Below are 14,029 nucleotides of genomic sequence, written 5' to 3' on the forward strand. Positions count from 1 at the left end.
GCACCTGCCTTGCTCGTCCCATAAACTCAACTTGAATTGTGTTCACAGTTGAGCAGAAGGGCTAGGAACTGCTCTCCTGAATGCAGTGCTGTCCCACAGCTCAGCACCCATGGAGGCCAGAGGAATCCTCCAACACATGCCAGTGTGTAAGGTCTGGTTCATCCCTAGGGTTCACCTTCCTTGCTCTTTCCAACCTCCCTGTAGAAGATTCATTATCTCTTGGTTTTGCTGTACCATTTTGGTTTCAGTCTCCAGACCCCTACTCCTAAAATCTGCCTATTATATTCCAGGCTCAGCCTGGGACTGAGAACCACCAGAGCAGGGCTTAGAAAAGGACACAACTAGTTGACAAAACATTGAAACTTCCTTCTCACACAATAGGGTCAAGGTGCACAGTGTCAACAGTGCAGGAGAAAAGAAAACTAACGTTCATCTTCTTAATCTCTTTTCATGACAAGTGTGTTACTTGTACTAACAGAAATGATGCACTACAAACAGAATCCAGTTTTCAAAACAAACAACCCACAAATTAAAAATTTGTCCACTGAGGGATCTTAGCAGCAGAGACCCTTTTTAAAGAATTTAGAATTCCTGATAAAAGGAAACAAATGGACATTTGATGTGGTGTGATGTGAGCAACCACATTAGCACAAGCCCAACAAAGGAGATTTTCCTTTCCATCCTGTAAGTATGACTGCAGCAGGACACAAATGCAGATGTCACAGGAAGTTCTTGCCTAGCCTCTGCACACTGATGTGACACTACCCTCTACTCACCCTAACTAAAAGGCACACCTAACCAACACTGCCCAGCACCATACACTTAACAAAAACCCAACACCACAGAACAAAAGCAAAAACCAAATTATCTGTATATAAAATGAAATTTCTTCAGTAGATACCTAACTGTGAGGACTGGAAAACAACTCATGGCACTGGCAGAAAGCCATCCTTGTCCTTCCTTTGTGGTTCTCAATTTGTTTCCTAACTGGCCTGACGATGACCCAGGCTGCTTGTGACTTGACCCCACATATTTGGTTGGCAAAGGGACTTTCACGTTCATCAGCTGTTAATCATTTGGGCCAGATCTGCACAAGTGACTGGCTCAGAGCAGGCAAAGTCCATCTGTCACCAAATACCTGGCCACATTTCAGCACACTGTTCTGTAACAAAGTAAAAGTTTCATCTCCTTGGTTCTTCACCTATTGTCACCAAGATATCACTGCTTACATGACACAGCTACCACACAATAACCTGCATTTCAGAAGTTTTTGGAGTTGGGACAGAAGGCACAGACCAGATTTTATGTCACGGATTACCACAGCTCCTACCTTTAGGAGTCTTCAGCAGCTTCACTACAAAAGGCCTGATCAGCAACCAGGATGGAAAAAGGGACTACAAAATCTCAGATACTGCTGATATAAGAGAATAATTTCTTTTTAATATAAATTTAAATATCATGCAAAAATCTTCATGTGTAAAATTATTATACACTTCAATGCATCCCTGAATTATCTGAACTTTTCTGAGAAAGCATGAGGGAAGAACTCAAGACACTCTCTGGCCTACAAAGTTTTGCTGAGTTTGCTGCAGCTACCAAAAATCTGCATACAGATTAAACCCAGCTTTATCACAAGTACCCATGTCTTTGGCATCACTAGAGCTGCTTAAAAAGCATTCTAAAAATTATACTTAAGTTGAGAGTAAAATAAAGCCCTTGCCACCAGACTAGGGCACTGCTTAACCATGAGGCAGTTAACTACAGCAAAAGCCCACTGCCACAGCACAGAAGCAGTGCCAAGCCACTGACAAAATCAAGTTATTCCACACAGCATCTCCTCCAAAGTAACAACCTAGGCAGACCCAAGGATTTTCTGCAATCACAGCATCACCTGATCTGGCAGAAAGCCATCCACACCTCTTCCCCTCTGAATCAAAATGGCAGTGATGCTTTGTGAATATTCATACTTCTTTTTTATCCACTGCATTACCTTAGAATACTTAAAAAGAAAACAAACTGACAGATGGCATGTGGGGCAGAAAGCAGAAAAAAACCAGACTGGAGTAACAGCAGACAGAGAGAGTGCTGCTAGAAAAGGTTAAATTTATTTGAAAGAAAATGAGTCAGGGAATACATTACCTTTTCTTAAGATAAGGCTGAGTTCAAGGAAGCAACAGCTCTCACTGTGAACTTCTCTAAAACAAAGCTGTGATTTCCTCTATCTGGTGCACTGGAACCAATCCTTGCCTGCAGTGTCTTAGATTCTGAGGAAATGGCCCTCAGTTATCTTCAGAAACTATGAGAAGATCCCAAAATCAGTCACTAATGGATGAAAATAAGAAAATTTCCTTTCTAGAAATAATTCTTACAAAAATCTTTTAAATCTTAAAGCGAACACAAAATGAAACACAAACAGTACTATTTTGACCCTGTAACCAAAAGATAAACACATATCCTGCCTGAATAAACAAGTATAATTTCCCGGCTAAACTTGCATGCTTTCTGCTCCTGTAAATCAGTTTCATATGACCATTACTTAAACATGGGTACTCATACAACCCACATTTCAAGAAGGATGTTGAAAAAGCCCCTTGAAAAACATACAGAGTAGCCATAAGAAAAGCAGAAAACATGGAAGAAATGGCATCTTGGTGGGCTCTACACATAGCATACCAAAGAGAAGGCCAAATGCTTAATTACAGCTCAGGAGTACTACAGGGCACAGAATGACTGAGCAGGAACAGCTTCACCAAGCTCTAACAGGGGCATTGGACCACACAGCACCAGGAATTTGAGGCATGCAACTGAAAGCACAGTCCACCTCTTATGATAAACAGCAATGAGAAAGGCTTACTGAGATTAAGATGAGTACTCTACACATTGACAAATTCAAGTCTAATCCAGAAGTCTTCTCAAAGGATGAACTGTGGTTCCATGACAAGTCATTATTCCCAGGTAAGCACAGGAGGGTCTGGAGGACATTATATGGCACTGAGCTGAAATATTGGTACCCTTTCTCCCAGTTTGGTCAGAGACTGGGAGCAGTGCAGGTGCAAGAGCAAAGCATTGCAAAAGCAAAGCACTGCACCTGGTTGTGGGCACTTAGTACAACCTTCTGCACAGACACTGCAGATACACAGCCATGGTCCCATTCAAGGCTGCAGAGTGCTGCCCACCCCAAAACTGAACAGTTCCCAACATACAACTTCCAGCACCAGCACAAACACCTGACACTTTGACCAGGAACAAAGACATACAGATTTCCACCTACAATAGAAGGCTTTGCAAAGAAAAGTAGGAAGAAAAAGCAACTACTCCTCTGTATGTGTTGAATATATAAATCTGAAACATTTTGTTTGGGGAGGGAAATATAATTCCTCCAGCCTGCTGTGAATTTTGTCACTAACTCATAAATCTGGCTAGGGAAAATTGACAATGGAGTAAGATTTTTAAAAGGAAAAAAAGGAGGAGAAGAAAAGAAGAACTGAAGACTTGTTTCTCCTACTCTGCTTTCTTTCCTAGTCAAAGGAAGTCACTTGAGTGAGAGCTCTTACTGCTGATTCCATTCATCAAATACAGCATTACATTTCCTTTTTTTGGGAAAGCAATCTTAACCCCCAGGACAAACTCACAGCAGAAGTGGCAGCAACGTGACTTGGACATCTCCTACCGTGAGGGTGCAGATGACTCACAAGAAGGAGTGAGAAGCCATCAACTTTGTGGCAGGCACATCAGTAACTCCACCAGCGGGTAGATACCTCACTAAAACAAAAGCTACACCTATAAAGCCATTGACTATTTTGGCTTATTGATCATGATGAGGAAGAGGTTTATCAGTCAGCTGCTTTTTGGGTGATGACTCTGAATTTCTTCTGCCAGATGAGCCCAGGACCATGACTGCCTGCTGCTGAACTGGGCACTCACTGAGACACAGAGGGCACAAGCCACGTGCTGGACAGAGAGCTTTACCACTTTTCTCAGCATTGGTCATGTTCCAACCTTCCTTTCACGCCTACTGGATAGCAAAGGGAAATTGAGTCCCTTTGTCCTTCATTTCCATAATTATTGTTTGTGAGCAGCTCCAGCTGCCTAGAACAGCAATTTCTTGTGTCAGATCTCGCTGCAGAGGCTCACACTATGTTCTCACCTTTGAAACACCCACCCAAATGGGTGACTGCAGACTCACTCTGACTGCAGTAACTAGCCACAGGATCACCACAATTTCTTTAATTACCTTTCCGAAGACAAGTTATCCTCCCATCCAAATCACTCTCAAGAGAATTCACTTCTGTTTGAATAGAGGAGCTCATTCATTAACACTTAAAGAGATTTGCCAGCTGTCCCCTGTAGTCAGGACCATAAGGTAGCCAAATATCTACTAGAGCCAGCCTCCATACAATTTCAACCTTCTCTTTCAAAATCATGGATACACAAAGCAACAAAGCCATATTCCTAATAAGACAAGGACTGTTCCAATCAATTCTAACTCACTTCATCTCCAAAGGGAATCACTTATCATTTCAGCAGCAGATGTAACACATCCAAATGTGAGCATGGTTACTGCTGCAGTGAGAACAGGGCATTGGGCAAAGCCAAGGAATGAAACCCAGAGACTGCCTCATAAACAACTTGGACAAATCAGGTATTCCAGTAGTGTTTATTTTCCATAACATAATAAGCAACAAGGAAAAAAAACCCCAAAAGACACAGAATTTCCCTCCAAGCCCAAGATTTTGATCCACTACTTAAAAAAAAAAAAAAAACCAAACAAAAACCAAAAAACAGAAAGCCATCAGACAGCATTTCGCCTACAAGCGTCTACTTCAATACAGCTCTTCAAAGGATCAACATTACTTGACTATTTAGGTCCTTAAAATATTTTGCATATATTTATGGACATTTTCCAGGTAAAAAGATGAAAGAGAAGGCAGTCTAAAATGCACTGCAACTTACATATTTTTTTATCATGGCTTACATTTAAAAATATATTCCTGATAAAGTGATTTTCATCCAGAAAGTATATATTCACGCATACTTATACATATATTCTTGGCATTTTCTACTGTCCTCTCCATTAATTTTCTGAAGGTCTGCGTGTGTACACATAAGTGTCAGATGGAACAATATCAGGAAATTATTATTTCCATACTGTGTAAACACTGGCTGATACAGTAAGTTGGCAGAGTTCATCAACACACATTTTAAGTATCACACAAACGCAGGCCCTCAGGCTGGGTCATAGCATTTTAAGCAAACCATAATCGATTAATGGGCACCTACCCATCTTAGAAGTCCACCACTGCGCATTAATACAAGAAATGTATGACTACCTAATGGGAGAACAGTAATTGTAGCATGTAAAGTAAACACATGCTAAAAGCCTGTTACTGAGTCGAAGTGTTCATCATCTCATTTCATCACCTAGGGGATGAACAGTTACTACATCCTTTAGCACCACGATACTGCACACACATCACCCAAGATACAAGTATGCCACTCCACCCGTAAACCAACTCTGAAGCACCGTATGATGAAGGACAGAGAGGAAAGTCCATTGCACTGATTAAAGACACAAAAATCAATGATTGACACACCTTTGGAACCCGGCAGCACTTTGCAATCATGACAACCAAAGGCTATACAAATTAATATAGAGAGAGAGAGCCTGGAACATTCCAGTAATTCATCCAAGACCCTGAGAGGGAGGAAATAAATGAGGTTCGAAGCCGCGAATGCCATCTCGGCTACACCGGCTGGGTAGCGGGAGCTCCGTGGGTGCCCAGGAGCAGCACCCGGGGCGGGCGGGCAGGTCCCCGGAGCCGCCCGCGCCCCCGGCCGCGCCCGCACGGACACAGCGCGCCCGCGGGGCCGCCCCGCGCCTCGGGGCTGCGCTGCCGGGCTGGCTCCGCGCACCAGCGAGCGGGCGAAGCGCTCCTCTGCCCCCACAGCGCCGGCCCCGGCCCCGTCCCCGCCCCGCCGGGCTCCGCGCCCCCCGGCCGGGGCACAAGGCCGCGCCCGAGCAGCCCCGCCCGCCCCGCGGCCCGGCGCGCACAGACAGACAGACAGACCGACAGACCGACCTGCGGGCGGGCGGCATGGCGGGCCCGGCCCGGCGCCGCGCCCCGAGCGCTCTGCGGGAGCGCCGCCGCTGCCTCCGCCGCTCTCCGCTCGGCCACAGCGGCGCCGGCCCCGCCGCGCCCCGCCGCTCCGCCCCGCCCGGCGGTCCCGCCTCCCCGCGGTCCCGCCTCCCCTCGGCCCCGCCCGGCCGCCCCGGCCCTGCCGGATCGCGGGGGCCCCGGGGCCGGGGGCGGTGGCCGCGCTCCTGGGGCTTCAAGCCTTGCCCTGGGCAAAGGGGGCGGTCAGCGGAGCCAGAAGTCCTACGAGTCATAAAGCCCAAGCGCCGGCATTTTCCTCTCGATGGCAGTTTCTCAAGGGCGGCGCTAAAAACAAAACAGCCAGTTTTGGAAATTGAGGTTAACCAAAGCCTTCAGATCCGTGGGAAACTGAAAAGCCTAGAAACCTCATCCGCTGTTTCTATACTGTCCGCCAGTAGGCTTCTTCACCCAGTCCTCAGAAAATAACACCCGCTGTATTTACCAGAAACTCCATTCCCTTACCCGAGATAACTGCAGGTAACCCTTCCAGATGTTTGTGGCTAGCCTAAACAGGATCTAGCTTCTTTTTTTCTTCCTTAGGTTAGTAATCAGCTCTGAAAAAACTGATTTCGGGCATTGTCTTTCAGGCATTTTAACAAAGGCATTGTAACATCATTAAATTCCAAATTCTGCAAGACAAAATCTTAAGCCTGAAGATAGGCAGCTACCTGCATAAATGAAAAGTGTACACATATATAGAGAGATGCTAAAAGAGTGTGTCAAAATAACAAATGGTTTACAGGGGTCTCAAGAATAATATTTTTACTAGTTATAATGTTATGAATCTAACGAGTTTTAAGTAAGAGATTTGTCAGAGGCTTGTTTTTTTTAATTCAATAGCTGCTTAGAAGACTCATTTCAAAAACGTGTCATTTTCAGGACCAAATGCATCTCCAATACAGACACCGCCATCTCCCACCATTGCCGTTATCCTATTTGTAGTATATGCTTGCTACCACTCAGTGCCACTACTGGAACAGCAACTGTCTCAACTCCTCCACTAAATTTGCTACTGCAGTTTCAGCTAAAATTGAAGTTTCCATCTGATTTTTTTTTACTAAACCAGCTTCTTTTACAAGGGACAGATTTTCTTTAAAACATAATCTGCTGCTTAAAGGATGCGTTCTGGTAACACACTGAAGTTAGTAAATCTTATTATTATCCAGCAAAAGATGGACAAACCCAAAGTTACTTTGGTTAAAATCTCAAATACTTCACCACACAGAAGAAAGGGGCCCTGCTCTCAGTTACTCTTCTAGCAGTGCTTAGATAACAAAACTGGGAAAAAACAAAGAATAGAGTAGTACTGTTTACCCAACCACCTCTGCCAAATTGCAGAAGCTATGAAGCTCTATCCATCAAAGTGGTGGAAGCCCTATTTATCTCTTAGCTGCACTTGCACAACAGTGACAGTGACTAACAGCTTGTTTTAGCTCCAGAAAAGCTATCCCTGTCCTAATGTACCAGTCTGCTGTCCATCATCATTCCAAGCACAGTCACCTCTACTGTACAGTGTAGAAAGCTCTATGAAAACAATGCGTGAACTCCATATAGCAAAGAAACGATGCATTTCTATAGTACTTATGTTGCCCTGAGCTTATCAAATACACATTCTAGACTGCTGGCATGGGGGAGAAATCACTCAAATTCCTGTCAGAGAAGCAGGATAAGCAGGCTAGGACTGGGACAGAAGCACTGTACAAGTTCTGGTTATGGCACTGTGGGTATTGCCTGTGGCTCAACCCACAGACTTCATGTCACTGTAAGAAGTCATTGTGTGAGTGGCGCATCACACACCCTTTTGTTTTACTGAGTCTGAAGTGCTCAGTAATGCCTGCCTCTCTGTTGCAATGATGAACATGAGATAGGCAGATAATAGGTAGATCAGACACACACACATCACCATTGAAATAAAATTTAGTTTTAGTCTCACTGCAGTATATAGGATAGCAGACGGTCTGAATAGTTTGCTCTTTCCCATGGCAATATGTTCCTTGACAATCCATTTGAATACAAATGCTCTAACATAATTTGATTCACTGTCTTCATGGTATCAATGCTTAGAATATCTTTACCAGAGAAAATCTTAAATTCATCGATTTAAATCGATTTCAGGATTGGGCAAATTTGTTTTATCACTGTTTGCATTATTTTGATGGAGACAAAATGTAAATTTGCTATTTTCATCACTTCCAAATTGTGAATTTTTATCCTAGAAAAATATTTCTCACACAAACACATATGTATAACCACCCTTGAAAGACAGAACAGATTTGGGATACTGAAATACTACATTTGTATGGGTTTTGATCTTCTGCTTCAGTGTACATTAACAGAGTTACATACATTCAAGAGAAAAAATTGCTAGAGGTACAGTAAACATACTGTATATGGCCTGCATTCAGATCAGCTTACACTAATAGCAGAAAAAATACTGTATTGCTCATGTAGCTCATGTAGTTTTTGTTTCCTTTTTTACATCTGTAATTGTTAGCTTACAGCTCATTTATTTAAGAAAGACAACCTGCCATAAAAAACTACACTGACAACCTTGACGGTTATAACAGTCCAGTTTTGAAAAAATACAAAAATAATGGTGACACCAATCTTTCTTTTTATTTCCATTATCCCTTCTGTTTTTGCCTATTACTCCTACCATTATTCACCATGAAGTAGTCACAAAATAGGTTTCATACAGACAGACTTTTATGCATACATAATTGAGGCTCTGCTTGATCCTTCTGCACTGAGGGCTATTCTTAGCCTGGTTTCTTTGGTTTATGTAATGATGAAGTTTCAGAGTGTCCCCAACTCACCCTTTAACTTTGAATTGATTGTCTAGATATAACTCAATGTGACTGAGGTACTGAAATTTTCCACAAGTTTTACAAAAAAATGAGAAAGAGACCACAGCTTGAAACTTTTATAATAAATTCTTCCCTAATGACTGATTCTGTGCACCTATTTCTCTGTCTAGAAGAGCAAACCAGAAGTAGCTCCCAAAATGCTCAACCGAAGGAAGACTATAAAAAGAGATGAAATTTACTGCAATACAAGAGGAGATGACAAAAAAGTCCTATTTGTTTCACCTAAGGTAGCTCAGTGGACACTGCATGAAGCACCTCACTGCCACACTTTATCCCAAACCCCAGAATCACGTGCATTTTAACATGGGCTAAAAGGGAAAAGAAGCTGGCCCAGGCTTTACTATATCAAATGTAGTGCCAGAGGAAGAACAGAAGCTGAAGAAAAAGAATACAAGAACGTGTTAAAGTACTTCTGTAAAGTAAGTACTGTAAAATATTGCTGGTTGCTCCCCGTCTCGTTCTTCAGGATCATTAAAATATCCCCGAGGAGTGGGACTGCCGCGCCCTGGCGGCCCCGAGCCGTGGCGCTGCCTGTCCCCGCGTCGCATCCCCTGGCGCGGCGAGCGCCACACTGCAGGCACAGGGAGCAGTCACCGCATCTGCTCTTGGAGCTGGGAGTACCACAGCAGCTGCGACGTCTGGACAACGCCTCTTCAGGTTTTCCTCACAGTATTTCCATCAAAACACTACTGCGGTTAAAACAGATATCATAAGATACAAAGTACAGTAGCATTTTCCCCCAGAAAATTGTTATAATCCAACAGTTAGGTCACCAATCTGACCATACATGGAAATTAAACATAAAATAGCAAAAGACTGTGCCTCATCTCTTCCTTCCTTCTCCTTTCCACTTCCTTGAAACTGGGATGATGTACAATTACAAGTCAGGCGAACTTACAGAAGAAAATCTGATACCAAGACTTTACAAATGAAACACACAATTAAGGAAAGAGAGGACTGATAAATGCAGTTTCTATGCAGATCAAGGGTTTTCACTATAGCTAAAGCATGTACCCCAGTAAAGAAAATTTGTACTTACCATTATACATTACATACATACTCAAATTATATACTTTCCATAACTTAGCATATTACTTTGATGTTATTCTCACTAATTTTTACACTGTAAGCCTACTGTCACACATCAATCAGCATGTCAAATTAAAGTTATAATAATATGTAATGTATTCATATGGAACAGACAAGTTAATTGCACGCTGCCGTACAGCTTGCATTTAAAGGAATCGCTCTGATTTTTCAGGTTCCAAAATTCAGCTTTATTTACCAAACTGTGACAGCTGTGCTCCAGTACCTCTAACACTGAATGCTACTCACTTGGTTTCACAGGCACACCAGCGTTAGGTGAAAAGAAACACTGGCCTCTGACATTCCTTTCCTGGTGCCTTTGGGAAGATCATTCTTCTCCAGCTACCATCTCAGGGATGCAAGCACAGGCACTGGCTGCTTCTGTGCTGGCAGGAGGCTGAATCGCTGTCAGTTTCACTGATGCACTTCTCTATCGGATACAGCAAGCCAGAGGAGAGGCACAATCTTTTGTCAGTGCACATGACTTGTACAGCAAAGAAAGCCATTTCTAAAAATAACTAGGCAGCATATGACTCTCAGTGCTATTTTCCTGATGGTCTAGTGGTCAGCCCTCACCTCTGAGGTTAACATCAAGGAAAATATTTGCTATTTCAGTAAATTTCTCTTGTACATACCTTAGTTCTCACTGCTCATTAACAACCCTTCCACTGCTCAAGAGAAATTTAGTAAGATATATTACTCATTTGGAAAGTGATTTGCTAACTGTCAAGCACAACAGAGCAGGATTGCTTTGCTTCAACATCTAACAGCTGCCTAGGGCATGGACAAAACACACTTGCCCACCCTGCCATTGGCATAAGATCACATTTTTCATAGGCTCAGCTACTTCTCTGAAATTGTCAGGAGGAGTATTTTGTCTCCACCATTGAAACATCTTAAGAACCAAGGGACTCACCCCTGCCTTCCCCTGTGGTGTCACATAACAGAGACACTCTTAAGGGTGGCAATGACCATTCTGTAACATATATCTTCAATCCTGCAAATGCAGCTGCTGTGAGCCTAGCCTTTTTCTAACCTAGCTGTCTGCAGTGCTGCTAACATCACAGCCGCAGAAGCAAGTAGCCCTCCAAAACCCACCTGAGATGCACAGCGAGTGGAGAAGCCTATGCTTTTAAACACAACACTGTGGACCTAGTGGAGTATACAAACTCTTAAGGCTAGCTCAGTTTCTGCAGTATAACCACCTCAATATCTGGCTGGTGTTCCTGGCAGGTTCACTCAGTAGGAAACTAGGTCCCACTTCACCTTTCTCTTCAGCAATGGGCACAGATTACCTGCTGGGACCAGCTGACCTCTCTCACCTAAGCAGACCCACTTCTGTGAAGTGGCCTCAGACCACAGTGATACCTCAGTCTCCAGCCTAACACAGCTCTGGCTCCTCAAGGCCTGAAATGCCTTTGTGTTACCAAAGGGGATGCTGTCAATCCTACACATGTGAAAAACTGTTCCAGCATATATAAGACATTGGATCATATCTAAGAGGGCCTGATTTTTACCTCATATTTTGTTCTCTCACTGCACAGTAAAATTGCTGAATTTAGACCAAAGAAAGCTTCATCACAATCAAGACACACATTTTGTTCTAGACTGCTGCAGTAAATGTTTTGTGATGAAATGAACCATGAGCTTAACAGGGATGCTGATGAGATGGAAACCAAACACCTTCAACCTCCTTCGCTTCTCCCAGAAGAAAATTATCCCCTTAAGTTTGTTTTCAGACTCTAAAGCTTTTGAAGATCAGCTAATGCATATTTGCACAGTTGACAAGCACACAGTCCGAAGCTTATCTATCTTAACACAGAAAGGTTTTTGCATTTTAGAGGCAAAGGGCTTGAGAACTAGCAAAATTTGCTCAGGCAGAGCCAGCCCTCCTGTATCGTTGGACACTGCCTAAATAGGGAATATTATATTTTTGCTAGTAGAGCTCCCAGATCTTCTATGCTTATGAAAACAACATGCCAGAGAAAAGAGCTTTCACACAGAGGTCAGCCGCAGCACTGGCTGCTTTCGTTCCGCTCACACAGACCTTACAAAAAAAACCAAGGTCACAAATTAATATCTATCGTGTGAGGAGGCCGCGGCAGGGCAAGGCCGGCAAACACCGACCTCGATCCCCTCTGTGGAGCTACTGGCTCCCACCTGAGAGAGGCCTTTGGAGCCGCTTTTCCCTGCAGGCCTAGCACCGGAACGCGGACAAGCTGAGGTGTTTCCACAGCCTGCCCGTGCAGCGACCAGGCCGGCGCGGAGGAAAGCGCCACGTTCCTCCGCTCCCGGCAGCCGCCGCTGGGATGTGCGGTGCAGAGCGCTCGGCTGACGGGGCCCCGCCTGCAGCCGTGACAGCGACACCCCGTACGGTGTCACGACCGGCTTGTAAAGGCAACGCGAAATGAGGGAAAACAACCGCGCGAGGCTAGCGCCGGCTGGGGGCGGCGGGAAGAGCGCTGGCGGAAGAAGAGACGGACACACGGCGGCGGCTGCCGGCGCCCTCCTGCGAGCCCCCTCCGGCCCTGCCGCGGCCGCGCAGCTCTTGCCTGTGGCGCTGTCGGAGCCACCCCCGCTCCCGCTGCGGCACCGCCGGGCTGGCCGCTCCTTCCCGCCCGGGGCTCCGTCCTGCCCGTTCCCTCACCACCATCCTGCCTCCCGCTCACGGCCAGGGCCCTTCACCAGCCTCGCCTGGGCGACCCCCTCTCCTCCCCAGCCTGCCGCCACTATTCTCTTCCGTGGGGTGGAATACAACGTCCTTCTCCACACGCAGCTGCTTCCAAGACTTGGTATTGCTTGGAAAGTGGGAGCACAAAGAGAAAGCAGCTACACAAGACAGTCTAAGGAGGGAGGGAGAGTGTATTGTCATTACTTCTTTAGAAAGAAGAGTAAAAGCAGTATCAAGGATCCCTGGTGGTCTAGTGGTTAGGATTCGGCGCTCTCACCGCCGCGGCCCGGGTTCGATTCCCGGTCAGGGAAGACTTAATTTTCCTACCTTTACCCTCTCCACCTCTCCTTTGTTTTAGGATCCCCTCCGGCCCATCTCCTTCTGCTCTAACATTTCTGGGACCATCGGCCGTTTGCTGCGCGAGCCCGAGGCGAGGGGGTTGTAGGACGCACCTGACAGCTTGGAGCAATCGTGCACGAATCGTGCAGGAAGTGCCAGCGCCCTGTGCTGGTGGGCAGGGGAAGGTGTAGCGTTAGCAGGTGCCTAGAAATCTTTCAGTCAGTCACAGCACTCCCTACAGACACCCCATGCCCACCCACCCGGATTCTTGAAGTCAGCAGAAGCCTGCCTAGAGGGCCACATGCATTTAGAAATAACATAACTTCTTTCTTTTTTTTTTTTTTTTTTGGCTTCTCTAACAGTCTAACAGCTTAGGGTGCTCCCACACCTTCCCCCCCACAGGTGAATGGTCACTCAGTGCTATCATAAATCTTTGAATCACGGCAGCAGGGACCCAGTAGGGGCTGGAGCATCTTTCTTATAAGGAAAGGATGAGGAGACTGAGCTTGTTCAGCCTTGACTGAGACAGCTGAGACGGGACCTCCTCAATGTCTGCAAGTACCTGAAGTGAGGTGCCAAGGGGATAGAGCCAGGTTCTCCTTAGGGTACCTGATGAGAAAGCACCACTGGAAATAATGGCTTTGGCTGCCTTTCCCAGGGTGTGCCAGAGCCTAGGCTGCCCTCTACTGCAGACAGGAATGTCTCATGGGAAAGGTCCTCCACTATATTCTTTATGAAAAAGAAGCTTCAAGGAGGCTCAAAGGGAAGGGATCACCTTTGCTCTAAGGCAGAAAGCAAACAGTCAAAAGGGCTGTTGTTACCCTTTAGATATAAAGAAATGTGCCACCGAATTATAGTTAAACACCAGGTCCACAGGTGGCCACCCAAGGAATTATTGCATTCCTATGGCT

General features: G+C 45.2%; 1 protein-coding gene and 1 non-coding gene across 5 annotated transcripts in view; one reads left to right on the plus strand and one right to left on the minus strand.

The window, feature by feature from the left end:
- NCOA7 (nuclear receptor coactivator 7) overlaps window positions 1–12,777 on the minus strand; it is an 85,267-nt gene extending 72,490 nt beyond the window's left edge. Inside the window, exon 1 of one of the 4 annotated variants that reach the window (XM_071437397.1) lies at window positions 12,756–12,777. The gene's annotated coding sequence lies outside the window, so the exon portion shown is untranslated. Of the gene's footprint in view, window positions 1–6,080; window positions 6,377–12,755 lie in introns of those variants that run through there. The other 3 variants (XM_071437386.1, XM_071437429.1, XM_071437407.1) reach the window with 3 other exon arrangements.
- Window positions 12,778–13,018: 241 nt separating this feature from the next.
- On the plus strand, window positions 13,019–13,090 carry TRNAE-CUC (transfer RNA glutamic acid (anticodon CUC)). Its single transcript has one exon. It is a non-coding gene; the product is annotated as a tRNA-Glu (tRNA).
- Window positions 13,091–14,029: the final 939 nt, after the last annotated feature.

Source organism: Agelaius tricolor, unplaced genomic scaffold, assembly GCF_023055355.1.
Source record: "Agelaius tricolor isolate 1412-34295 unplaced genomic scaffold, bAgeTri1.0.p SCAF_1, whole genome shotgun sequence".
Taxonomy (NCBI): Eukaryota; Metazoa; Chordata; class Aves; order Passeriformes; family Icteridae; genus Agelaius; species Agelaius tricolor.